This window comes from Anabrus simplex, chromosome 2 (assembly GCF_040414725.1).
Source record: "Anabrus simplex isolate iqAnaSimp1 chromosome 2, ASM4041472v1, whole genome shotgun sequence".
Classification (NCBI taxonomy): domain Eukaryota; kingdom Metazoa; phylum Arthropoda; class Insecta; order Orthoptera; family Tettigoniidae; genus Anabrus; species Anabrus simplex.
Genome location: NC_090266.1, coordinates 145953512 through 145967618, shown reverse-complemented (window position 1 = coordinate 145967618; position 14107 = coordinate 145953512). Strand labels below are relative to the sequence as shown.

Below are 14107 nucleotides of genomic sequence, written 5' to 3'. Positions count from 1 at the left end.
ATTCATGGGATGGCCTTGTGCGTGTGCCTTGCTTCACTGTACTCGCCACGACGGCGCTGGCTCCAAATGGTAGTATACAACCTGAAGCTTCGTGCACCTGGGACCCTCAGAGACCTCATTTGGACCCCAATCCCTCTTCCTGCCATGGACGTTCGGTCCCCCTATCCCTTTGTCCCCCACTTTTGCCCGCCCTCAGAACCTTAACACAGAAACGGCCGAATGTAAACCTCGACGTGTGACGTCATCGCTATCTCATTGGTTGGTAAGAGTAAAAGGGGACACTAAGTGCTACTGAAAGGAAAGGGAAGGGAGGGTGGGGACTGTTGGTGGGAGACTAAGGAGTGGAAAGAGGGGGAGATGAAAGACTTCGGCAGTTTTGTGGACAGAATAGTTTCAGTAGAGAGTTGGTGTTCATGGTAACAGTGAGTGTGTGTGTACCACGTAAGCGGAAAAACGGGTTTCTTTAAATGCGTTGTTCTATTTTGTGAAAACAAATGGCAAAATATTGTTTATTTAACTTCATTGTGTATGTGTTTCTAATAACTGCGTATGTGTGTGTAGTGAAAGAAGACCAGTACATGTGTGCGCAATTTTGTGAAAGTGTGATGTGGCCTGGTAGTGAAGTGTAGTGTACTTTTAAGTTGTAGGCTTGGCACCAGACGTCATTTAGTAGAATTGTTCGTGATAGGGGAACTGAAGAAGATTTGTTTACCAAAATGGATATTTCTTAGACATTTTCTCTCTGGAATTCTGGCTTACGAGTAAGTATATGAATTTAAATTCCTTATAATTCCTTACTTCTGTATACAGTTCTTTGACCATAGTGTAGATTAACAGTAATTCAGCCTAAGTTTAATTTTTGCCCGCATGCTTACATCTCTTAACTTTATTTGCTAGATGTAGTTTAACGAATCTTTCTTTGCAGAATTACACCGTTACGATGGTCACGTCTATTGTCTAGGGGTGCGTTGCCCTTACATTGAAAAGCAGAAATGAGATAGGTAGGGGTTAAGTTTCATAAAACGTTGGCAAAGGTTGGTAGGTCTGTGTGTGTCGTCATTCAAGACATGCAACGAACTACAAAGGCTTATGACGGCGCTGTTCGCGGGGTAAGGGGAGGAAGCGGACGAGAAAACAGGCTTCCAGTGTGGAGTGAGGGAGGACGGAAGGAAGAAAGGAATAAAGAAACAGGGGGAGCTGGCGAGGGAAAATTATTACTCTCTCTCTCTCTCCCTCTCTCTCTCTCTCTCTCTCTCTCTCTCTCCATCGTATGTTTTTTGTTCTTCATGGTCATGTGACGGGAAAGTCTGTCTATAGAGATTAACGTATTGAAAAAAGAGAAAATCGTTTAGAAATAGGACTGAATATGTATTCAAATACAAATGAATCGCTAAATCCCAAAACAGTCACAAAATGAGGCGCCACACGCATGGTTCGTTGGGTATGTTTCATAATTAACTACTTGCCCTTTGATATGTTGAGATGATATAATCATAGCAAGGTCATAATAACTAATTTTGGTTGAGTTATGTATGTGCGGTTGTAACTGATAGCTAAGGCGAAGTAGACGCTGACCTTGGAAACTGACAGTCGCTAATACAAACATTATTACAGATTATGTCTACTGTTAGTGGTTGTTCCTGGACTAAATGGTCCAGTTTAAATGACCGCCATACTAGCTGCTTTCTTTAAGGGCGCATGCTGCAATTTTGGTAATGACACGCACGACTTACCAGCCTTGTCTATTAAACTTGTTAGGTTAACTGTGTGGATGATCATCTCACGGAAAGATTTATCGGTTTCAGATCTGCTGCTCGGTGCTGTTATATTAATCCGGCCGGGCTTGAAATTGTGAATTATGGATTTAAGCCCGCCTTCACTCATATGCATTTGTTCTTTTCCCCTTGTTGAAGAGTTATTAAAAAAACTGTGTCCAGAAAAAAATGGCATGAAAACATATTTCAGAGACATGCCAAATACTGGAAGTTGACAATCTTTTAATTTCTTGTACAAATGCGATACATATTGAAAGAGATACATAGATAGATAGATAGATAGATAGATAGATAGATAGATACGATTGTGTTTCAGTGTGTACACCGATACATGGAAACGAGGAGATAGCCACTGGCCGTAACACATTTTGAAGGTCGTTTCGATCACATACGCTGGGTATTCATTTAGTAAATTAGGATGACATTATTTGTCAGCTTCTGAGATACGGTATTTAAGACATTAAAGTGTATGTGATGGGAATTAGTGTGTTAGTTTCATGTCAGACTAACATGGTTATCTGCCCTAAGTACTTTGGTCTATTCTACGAATAAATCACGTCGGAATACTGTCATTGTATATGTGTGTGTGTGTGTGTGTGTGTGTGTGTGTGTGTGTCGTCAGCCCTGAAGATTGTTTTTCATGGTTTTCAGTTTTCACACCAGGTAAGTGCCTTCACTGAAGCGGTCATTTTTAGAAGACACTAGGCCAATTTGACGAAAATGACAGAAATTTTCCTAATGATTTCTTTCAATTTCAAGAATGAAGAAGCCAAAACATATTAATGTTGTTTGTTTCGAAGGTAGCAAAACGTTTAAGAAAAATGATACATCACATTGGCATACATTTCATCCACTTTTCACCATTTTTTTTTTTTTTTTACATTCGACTGTTCTCTTTCTCTCTCCTTGGGCCGATGACCGTGATGTTAGGACCCTTTAAACAACAAGCATCACATCTTTCTAGAATAGTATTATCATGACGAGGAATGCTTATACAGGTAAGTAAAACATCCCTAAAATATTAAGAGAGAATTTTTTCAACTATCTTGATACAGAACAAAATACCTAGTGCATTCTAGCAATGCCGATTCAATAAAATCCACGGCCGCTACCTTCGAACCAAGCAACATTAATTTACAAGTTCTTGTCAAATTAGTTATTGTATTTCTTCATCCTTGTATTTGAATTTGGTTGGTCATCTACAACGAATGGAATTAAAAATTAACGAGCGTTTTCCTTACCGCATGTCGTACGTTCTGGTGCTGAATTCGACAACTGACTACTTCTTTAGGTAGGCCTACTCGTTTCGATTTTCTGTGGCCTGTCGATGTGTTCAATGAGCTGATGACATAGGCTCAGAGATAGTGCTATACGCCATCTCATATCCAGATGTCGTACTTGACAGTATTGTCCTTAATTCGTTTGTGATGTATAGCAAACAACGCCCCCTTTTGGACAACTTGACAGCTGTGATACTAGTTGTTCACAATGTACATAAACACGTTTCATTTATGAAGCCTACCAGTTCTGTCTTTCCTGGTATAGCCCATTTGCAGTTCCTAGTCTCCAAATGGAATAGGACTATTTGCCGTTATATATATATATATAGACTATATATTGCTATTTGCTTTAAGTCGCACCGACACAAAGAGGTCTTATGGCGACGATGGGACAGGAAAGGGCTAGGAATGAGAAGGATGCAGCCGTGGCCTTAATTAAGGTACAGCACCGGCATTTGCCTGGTGTGAAAATGGGAAACCACGGAAAACCATCTTCAGGGCTGCCGACAGTGGGATTCGAACCCACTATCTCCCGGATGCGAGCTCACAGCTGTGCGCCCCTAACCGCACGGCCAACTCGCCCGGCCTTTTTTTTTTTTTTTTTTTGCAATTGAAAATTATACATCACATTGGCTTACATTTCATTCAGATTATACTGTTATTTTTAACATTAGACTTCTCTCTCTCTCCTTGAGCCGATGACCAAAATGTTGGGTCCCTTTAAACAACAAGCATCACATCTCTCTCTCTCTCTCTCTCTCCTGACCTCCTCCCAAGTTATCAAAGGTTGGCACTAGTGTGGATTGAGCCCAGTTTTATGGCCAAATGCCCTTCCTCACACCAAACTTAAGTGGGTAGATATATTCACTGTTCCGTTTTTCTGTAGTGGTTAGTAGTGTGATGTACGTAAATAAAGATGTGTATAAAGACGATGACAAACATCCAACCCCTATCTAAAGGTATTAATCAATAACGGCGAAAATCCCCGGCTCATCCGAGAATCGAACCCGGCGCCCTCTCAAACTAAGGCCACTAGGGTGACCATTCAGCCAAGGAGCCGGACTACATTCGACTTCCTAATTTTGTACCTTATGTTTAAACTAATTCCGCTTACCGAGCAAGTTGGCAAGTTACTGACGCGCAGTTGTGAGCTTGCATTCTGGAGATATTGAACTCCACTGTCGGCAGCCCTGAAAATGGTTTTCTGTGGTTTCTCATTTTCATACCAGGCAAATACTGGCGCTGTACCTTAGTGAAGGCCACGGCCACTTCCTTCCCATTCCTAGCCGTGTCCTTTTCCATCATCGCCATAAGACCTACAGCTATGACAAGAGCTGTCATAGATGGTCTAGGCATCACTGAAGAAGCGTACTAGGGAAATGAGAAGTGAGGTAGTTTCCCGTTGCTTTCCTCACCGAGCCAGAAGTTCCTTGCATATCATTCTGCCAAGCCCAATGAAATGCACGCACCAACTGACCCTATGAGTGATATTTTCATACCTTTCATAACAGGGACTGGCTGCATAAGGAATGGTATTACTAGCATGGCTCATACCTCTGTCACTTTCATATTGTCAAAGCCAAGAATGAGACTGAGACAGGTCCATGAAAGTAACAAATATATTCTAGCCCATACCAGAAGACGTAGTGCACTGTAAACACTACATCTCGCCAGCAAAGGCATATAGGCCTATATTCAATTTAACATCAGAAATGCCATATGAAAGACCTCATACCTTCGTTATGTAAACAAAATATTTAAATACCTCAAAACTACTTCTTTTGCAGGTAGCGACTTTTAATTAACTTTTCTCGTTTCTACGCTGTATTCTTAAGACGGTTTCTTTCTTGTTAACTAGGGCTCTTCCTTCCCAATTGATTGTTTAAATTACATACGTATGCCCAGATACAGATACTGCAAGCTATCAAACAGGTTCTGCACACAAGCCTGATGATCACATTGCTCTTAGCCGTTGTCTGAGAGGACTACAATGCCATGAAGGGTGGAAGAAGCTGGGGGTATTACGCTTCGAATCTAAGCAAATAATGATTTATGTATTTAATTTAGTTATTTAATAATTTATGTTAAAAGTACAGATTGTTACTAGTATCTTCAGAAAAGTTTCATTTACCGGTACACATTTAGCAAACATTCTCGGCTATGCACACGCAGTTACTTGACATACTGTAGCTCAGTTGTTTGGTTCAGTTTTCCCACTCCCCTCAAAAACTTCGTATCTTGTATTACATCCTAACCTTCAGACAGCGAAATATTATCTCAATTTCTATTGGAGGCTAACATTCATATTTAATACGGTATCCCTTAAGTTATATGTTGACGCGGTTTTGTTTGTTTTTAGTGTAGAAAGCCGCCGTGGTGGGTCACTCTAGCGTGAAGAATATAGAACACTCTGTATCCCTGTGTATTTAACCTATTTTCAGTATGTTTTTCCACTTATATGTAAGCTATATCCTATAGGTTCATTAAACCCTTTTTTTAAATAGACTACTAGGATGCATTTGCTAGCAGGACCTAGTGTTTATAGTGCACTATGTCTTCTGGTATAGGCTAGAGCAATTTTGTTACTTTCATTAATCTGTCTCAGTCTTATCCTTGGCTTTGACAAGTTGAAAGTGACTGAGGTATGAGTGATGCTAGTAATGCCATTTCTTATGCGGTGAGTCCCTGCTACGAATGGTGTGAAAATGTTGCTCATAGGGTCGGTTGGTGCATGCATTTCAGTGGGCTTGACAGACTGACATGTAATAACTTCTGGCTCGGCGAGGAAAGCAACGGAAAACTACCTCACTACACATTTCCCTAGTACGCCTCTTCAGTGATGCCTAGGCCATCTATGACAATTGATGGCGGATCTGTTGAGGACCAACCAGCCTTCGGGCTGAGTACTAATCAAACAAAACAGACTACTAGGGCCTACTTGTGGCTGGATATAGCGCGGGGGCGAAGTCTCATCAAACAACACGAAAAAAAGGGAAGTAGAAGAAGTAGAAGAAGTAGAAGAAGTAGAAGAAGAAGAAGAAGAAGAAGAAGAAGAAGAAGAAGAAGACATAGCTCAGTTGAAGGGATGGGGCCTGAATGTTCTTACTGATATGTCCCGCTTCTTGGGTGAATGGTCAACGTCGCGGCTTTCGGTTCATAACGTCCCGGGTTCGATTCCCAGTCCGATTGAGAATTCTAATCGATTCTGCTTAATTCCTGTGGCCCACGGACAAGAACAACACATTACCAACCACCACAGGAATACGAATACATCCCTTCACATAGGTACACTTGGCGTCAGGAGAGGCATCCAGGCATAAAACAGGCCCAAGTCCACAGGTACCGGGCAAGTTGGCCGTGCGGTTAGGGGCGCTCAGCTGTGAGCTTGCATCCGGGAGATAGTGGATTCGAACCCCACTGTCGGCAGCCCTGACGATGGTTTTCTGTGGTTTCCCATTTCCACACCAGGCAAATGCTAAGGCCACGGCCGCTTCCTTCCACTCCTAGGCCTTTCCTATCCCATCGTCGCCATAAGACCTATCTGTGTCGGTGCGACGTAAATCAAAATAGCAACAAAAAAAAAAAAAAAGTCCACAGGTGCGATGCAGTTCAAATCCGCGACCCCACCAGCGTGAGAGGAAAAAGTAGTAGGACAAATCTTTCTAAGAGGAAACCTTGGAAGTATGTCGTGTATTCTCACTTAAGTGGAAAAAATGCAAACTTTACAGGAAAGTACTACATTTATTCCATACAAAGATTTTTATGACACTCTCTTCTGGGGAACTGTTGCAGTAACACGTTTTTCTATTTACACTGTATTATTTAATCATTTATGATAATATTTTTACTGTACGACTCATTGGCTGAGTAGTCAGCGTTGAGGCCTTCGGTTCAGAGGGTGCCTGGTTCGATTACCGGCCGGGTCGGGGATTTTAATCGCTTCTGATTAATTCTTCTGGCTCGGATACTGGGTGTTTGTGTTTGTTACAACACTTTCCTCTTCATTTTCAGACAACAAACTACACTACCAATCACCACAGAAACACGCAGTTGTGATTAGGCTACATCCCTCCATACAGGGTTGGATGGGCATCCGGCCATAAAGCAGGGCCAGATCCACATATGCGACACAGTTCGCACCCGCAATCCCACATGTGTGGGAAAAGCGGTAGAAGATGATTATATGTTTACTATTGTTTTATTTGCCAAAATATGAACGTAGAAGTACATAAGATTGATTCATAAAAGGATAGGGCCTAGAGGAAAAAAAACTCTCCAAGGTTTGGACACGTTCAAGAAAAGTATCAAGTCAGCAGGCAAGAAACCTACGAGAACTGAATGTCCGGTGAGGAATAGAAAACGGGAACAGGTAGATCATTTCAAGTATTTAGGATGTGCATTCTCCCAGGGTGGTAGTAGACTATAGTAAGTGAGATTGAATCCAGGTGCTGAAAAGCTAATGCGTTGACCTCGCAGTTGCAATTAATAGTATTCTGTAAGCTGCCAGACGAAACCACCTTTGCACCGGTCTGTTTTCAGACTGACTTTGCTGTATGGGAGTGAAGGCTGGGTGGATTCACGATATCTTATTCATATTTAAAAGTAACAGACATAAAAGTATAAAGAATGATTGCTGGTTGGGAATAAAGGGCAGGAGGGTACTTGGATAAGGAGATACAGCCTAAGTTAGGAATGAACTCGATGGATGAAGGTGCACGCACAAACCGGCAAATAGAGGAGGATATCTTTCCTTGGAGAATAATGTTCTCGGTCGTGGATCTGGGCATACGTATGAGCCACCTATCTCCGGAGAGATAGATGGTGAGTGAGCTACCGATACCGGTGCGCTTTAGCGCTCCTCTGTCGGTCATTATTTAAGATAATTAATTTTGCGAGTTTAATTGTAATAATGAAGAGTTAATTGATGAAGTGTTGATTAATTTTGCGATGAAATGCGTATGAAAAATATTTTAGTATATGAATAATTGCCTGGCCTCTTGTACTTGACTCTACCGGCTTGGTGACACAGGTATTTTAGTGGAATACGGCATATGGTCTTGTACATGTGGTAGTCCTTCATGTATTGACCGTGCGTGTATTTTTGTAGGTTCTGCAAATGCTTTGCCGTATATATTGCGCTAATTTATCTAGGATAAATTTGATGCGGATGTTAGGTTGTTTGATAGCATAGTTGTATTGGCAGCCATTTAAAGGTGCTCCCGCCTCGGTTTCCGTGTGTTCCAGTGCTTTTGAGGCTAGATGTTAAAATGTTTAAGGATGAGGCAGCAGTTTTTTAGGAAGTGAGGTGCTTTTAATGCAGTTTTAGGAAGTGAGGACATGTTCTTGAGGTTGGCTGGGCGGGGGGTGAGTTTACTTGGTGACTGTTTTGGGTATTATGAGTTGTCTGCTTGGCATGGTGGGTGGGGGGTTCTGGTTTTGGTTCGATAGCAGGTTGAGTAGAAGTAAATTTTGTATGGTGGTGGTATCTTGGCTGAGCTAGTTACTGGGCTGGTAGGTGCGGGGTCCGGGGTTCGATGTAGGTTGGGTGCTGAGGCTTGGAAGTGGGGTGGATTTAGGGTTTGCATGTGAGTGTTTTGCGCGTCGGTAGTGGTCTTTCACTGCCTTTTTAATGGAGGGGCAACCAGGGAATGAGGCCTGGTTCGGTCGTGGAGGTTAAGAGAAGTAGAGGGAGACCAAGACGACGATGGCTAGACTCAGTTTATAATTATTTATAGGCCTAAATAAGATGTAGACAGTGCAACTAAACGAGCACAAAGCCAGGTTAAAACACAGGATTGTGGAGACGTTTAGTTAATATATATATTTTTCTAGTGGTTTTACGTCTCACCGACACAGATAGGTCTTATAGCGACGATGGGATAAGAAAGGCCTAGGAGTTGGAAGGAAGCGGACGTGGCCTTAATTACGGTACAGCCCCAGCATTTGCCTGGTGTGAAAATGGGAAAACACGGAAGACCATCTTCAGGTCTGCCGATAGAGGAATTCGAACCCACTATCTCCCGGATGCGAGCTCACAGCCGCGCGCCTTTGACCGCACGGCCAACTCGCCCAAGTAATACACCTTTTCTTACAATTTGTTTTACGTCGCATCGACGCAGATAGGTCTTCTGGCGACGACAGGATAAGAAAAGCCTGGGAGTGGGAAGGAAGCGGCCATGGCCTTAATTAAGGTACAGCCACAGCATTTGCCTGGTGTGAAAATGGGAAACCACGGCAAACCATCTTCAGGGCTGCCGACAGTGGGGCCCGAACCCACTGTCTCCCGGATGCAAGCTCACAGCTGCGTGCCCCTAACCGCACGGCCAACTCGTCCGGGGTTTAGTTAATTCACAGAGGCTTTGGAGACTGAACGTTGAAAGACACAAGATTCTATAATGAAGATGTATGTAACTTACGTCTAAAGTAATAGGCCTACAGATTTTAGACCTAAATGTCATTAGATGAGTGATCCGAGCATATGGCAATAATATTACTTGTCAGGTACGTGAAGTTGACAGTGTCTCGTAAGAGACAAATTCTGGAGTGTGTTTTCCTCTGTCCTTTTGTGAATCAATCGATATACTTCCACGTAGGCCTACATATTTTCGTACACAATACAATAGTAAAAATATAATCATAAATGTTGAAATAATAAAATGTAAATAGACATACGTATTACTGCATGTGTCACATGGTTTGAGTAGATCCATACTTTGTACAAACAATGGAGACTTACGTCACAATGGCAAGACAATACAATTGACCGACCTTCTTTGCTCCCAGCTATCACCTTGATGCTCATTTCTGTTTTAGCTGAATGAACCCCAAGGCCATGTGCCTCTCAGGAAATGGTGTCTGATGTTGTACATTTCATATATTTTAAGTTGTCGTACAACAGACGATATAGGAAGGATTTTTTGTTTTCGTGAGTAAGAAGAAGAACAGCGGTCATTTCAAGAGCATAAAATATAACTCTGGGAGGCCTTTCACATAATTATTTATCGAGTAGGGTCTAATATATGATGAGTCCTCAGCCAGAAGGCTGGTTCGATTCTCAACAGATCCACGATCAGCTCTCTCGTAAGTAGTCTACGCTTCACTGAAGGGGTGTGCTAAGTAAATGAGGAGTGAGGTAGTTTCCTGTTGCATTCCTCACCACCTCAGAGGATGCTGCTCCACATTGAAATTCATACCTCAACTGACCCTATGAGCAACAATTTCGCACTGGTCATCACACGAACAGGCTGCATATGGAATGGAATTACTGGTTGGGTAAACTCATCTAATACCGAACTCGATAGCTGCAGTCGCTTAAGTGCGGCCAGTATTTAGTATTCGGGAGATAGTGGGTTCGAACCCCACTGTCGGCAGACCTGGAGATGGTTTTCCGTGGTTTCCCATTTTCACACCAGGTAAATGCTGGGGCTGTACCTTAATTAAGGCCACTGCCGCTTCCTTCCAATTCCTAGCCCTTTCCTGTCCCATCATCGCTATATGATCTAACTGTGTCGGTGTGACGTTAAACAAGTTGTAAAAAAACTCATCTAATTCCGTGATTTTAAGCATTCTAGTCCATTTTCAGTATTAAATATTACAAAAAATGTCTTTTTAAAAATGTAAAGTACTTGTTCTTTACAATTTGCTTTACTTCACACCGACACAGATAGCTAGTTCTTGCGGCGACGATAGGATAAGAGTGGGAAGGAAGCGACTGTGGCCTTAAAGTTAAGGTACAGCCCCTGCATTTTCCTGGTGTGAAAATGGGAGACCACGGAAGAGCCACCTTCAGGGCTGCAGACAGTGGGGTTCGAACCCACTATCTCCCGATTGCAAGCTGATTGCTACGCGACCCAACCCGCGCGGCCACTTGTTCGGTCGCCGAGGCATGAGCAACGCTAGTAACGCCATTCGGTACACAGCTAGTCTCTGTTATGAATGGTGTGAACATGTCACTCATAGTGTCGGGTAATGTGCTTGGCAGGCTGATATGTAATAGCAACTTCTGGCTCGGTGGGGGAGAGCAACAGGAAACGTCATCACTCCTGATTTCCCTTGTATATCTCTGCAGCGACGCCTAGGCGATCTATGACAGCTGATGGGAGACCTGTTCAGGATCCAGCTAACCTTCGGGCTGAATATTCAGCATGTACGGAATTCATACTGTACATACAGTTTTTTTGCTAGCGGTTTAACACCGCACTAACACATTGAAGGTTTTTGGCGACGCAAGGATGGGGGAGGAAGCGGCCATGGCTTTAATTAAGGCCCCAGAATTTGTCTGGTGTGAAAATGGAAAACCATGGAAAACCATCTTCAGGACTACCAACGGTGGGATGCGAATCCACGGGAAACCTTCTTCAAGGCTGCCACGGTGGTATGCGAACCCATCATCTCATCTACGACACTCTAACCGCACGGCCAACCTGTTCAGTAGGTCTACATATATACATACATAAATATAATTTAATAACTCCGATCCGTGTCAGCGTTCATGAAGAACCTTTTTGTAAGATTTTATGAGTATGATTATAAGTTTTATAAAAGTGTGAGCAAATTAGTGTCGGAATTTTAAATATCGATGGTTTTCATTTAAAACCTCGTATGTCCGAATGCTCTTCCTACTCATTATATTCCTTAAAACTGATCACGCCTCCCAGCCCCATATTTATATCCTGTCCATCAGAATAATTTTCGTTGTGTTCATTCTCCTATGTTAATGAATAAAGGACAATGGACCTTACCATACCGTATTGTAGGGATTTTGTTTGCAAGGTGAATTTACGCACTCCTACAGTATAATGTATTTAAGGTTAATTTTCCTTTACGCGTCGGCATAGGAAAATGAACACAACGAAAATTGTTCTGATGGACTGCATCTGTAAATACAGTATGCGGCTGAGAGGCGTGACCAGCGTTAAGGAATATAATGGGTAGGAAGAGCATTGGGACATACGAGGTTTTTAAAGAAAGCCATCGATATCTGAAATGATAATTAGGATGTTGGATGGTTGAGTTGCTCTTTCTTTCTTTCTTTCTTTCTTTCTTTCTTTCTTTCTTTTAAAAAGAAGTGATCTAAGATATTAGTTTTTTCTGCATTAGGAATTCAAGCAAGATTTCTTGTGTTTATACACAGCATACTACTACTGTCTATAAAATTACATTCAAACTTTAAAGTACGCGAGGACAAATAATGTGACATGAGAAGAAAGCGAGTAGTAATTAAGCTTCATTAATAACAGAACGATACTTCACACTAGTGTGTAACATCAGATATTAGTTTAGTTGACCAGATACATCAGTTTGTTCCGGGCATGGTTAAGAGTTTGATATTAGTCTCACCGGTCCAAACCGGTTTTTGTTTCGGTTCTACTGGCAGTCTGGCAGCAGGCAGCAGGCAGCAAACCCTCCCCTCCACTGCCGACAGCTGCTCCGAGAACAGCTCAGCCATCCTTCAATCCTTAGCGATTCAACATAAGAAGTTTTCAAATCCTCTTTCCCCCTGCTCTTGTCTGGGCGAGGTATACAACCTACTGATTATGAGCCTCACAATAGCCCGGCTACTTTTTGTGTCTTCAATTTGAGGAAGCACCTTGTGAATGTTATATCCACCTTTACTTCTGCACATGGAACAAACAGCACTGGCGATTTCTGAGGAGAAAGCTATGTTGTATCTTTGATGAATCCAGGCTAACTCGTGATGTAAGCCGGTTTTCAGTCTCCCTCTTCTGACATTGTCACTATATCTACAAGGGGAGAATTCCCAGAGGAGCAAGTTTTATTTTAACGTGAAAACGTACAATACTGACTGACACTCCTTGAACAATGTTCATGTGTTTAGAACACTTGTAAGTGCATACTATACAAATACACACCCATTTCGTTGCCCATGCTGTTCAATCCGACAAGGGGACCGTTTGGATTGAACCAGAGAGATTTTAATTAAACTTCAGTGAAAGGTGAATTAACATATCTCAGATTTAATAATAGTAGTCATTTCAGCGTAAAGTCAGCGGTAGTGTTATAATTAATTGCTGACAAAATAACAGGACGCCTCGGAGCAGTTAGCGGATCATGACGCAGAAACGACTCACCGTAAGTTGTGCAGTGTATAAACATGCCATAAGTTTTATGTTATCCAGTGAAAACCTTCTAAGTTGGACACCTACGGTTTGTTAAAAATATGTCCAATGTAGCGGGGTGTCCAATCTACAGGGTGCGTGTACAGTATTTCAAAAGTACACTGACAGTGCAGGAAAGAAAAATCGCTGAGGTATATAATACAAACTGTGGTTCTTTGGATTTATACACAGTACAGTACACAGAATTTCATGCCTACTAAAACTTAAAGCACTGCACTATTGTCATATATTTTATTTTGCATGTTGTACTGTATAGTACTCACCCTTTACTGCTTAGGGAAAAATCAGTCAGTGTTTTATTTTTTCAGTTTTGTACGTACTCATTCTGATTCATTTTTCCTGCGTAATGCAAACAGACTTTCATTCATGCCTGGTTGGTTATATACAAACGCATAACGTTCCAACTTATTAATACACTACACAGCTTTTTGATGAGTAGGTGACTCCTTGGGGACAGAAACGGTTTCTTCTTCTTAAGACAATCTTTCTTGTGAAGAAATCACTCATTCATCAATTCATTCATTCATTATTTATTTATTTATTTACCATAAACCTTTACAGTATCTATGGAAGGCCAGGGGAAAAGGACAAGCCCCCTACACTTTTTGTAACAATCCATCAATTGTTCCAGAAAAATCATCGTGGATTTCCAACACGTTATCGAAATCACTAAAACCCCCAATGTCTCACAATTCACTGCGAGACATCTCAATTCCTTAGTGAACACATTTCACAATTGTTTCTTTAGACATACCATCCAAGCACCATGGATCCAGCAAATTGCGTTGAGGACCGTGTAAATTCGATGGCATTGTTACACTTACCAGGCAAAGTACAGGAAGACTCACTGTCTAAATATTAGTCTATTGTTTATAAATTTTCTTGGACAGGCAGCATTTCCAATGCCAATGTT

General features: G+C 41.9%; 1 protein-coding gene across 2 annotated transcripts in view; it reads left to right on the top strand.

Moving 5' to 3' along the window:
- The first annotated feature begins 415 nt into the window (after window positions 1-415).
- Window positions 416-14107, top strand: part of LOC136862711 (protein suppressor 2 of zeste) — a 293904-nt gene continuing 280212 nt past the window's right edge. For both annotated transcript variants that reach the window (XM_067138930.2, XM_067138929.2), the window contains exon 1: window positions 416-761. The gene's annotated coding sequence lies outside the window, so the exon portion shown is untranslated. The remainder of the gene's footprint in view (window positions 762-14107) is intronic.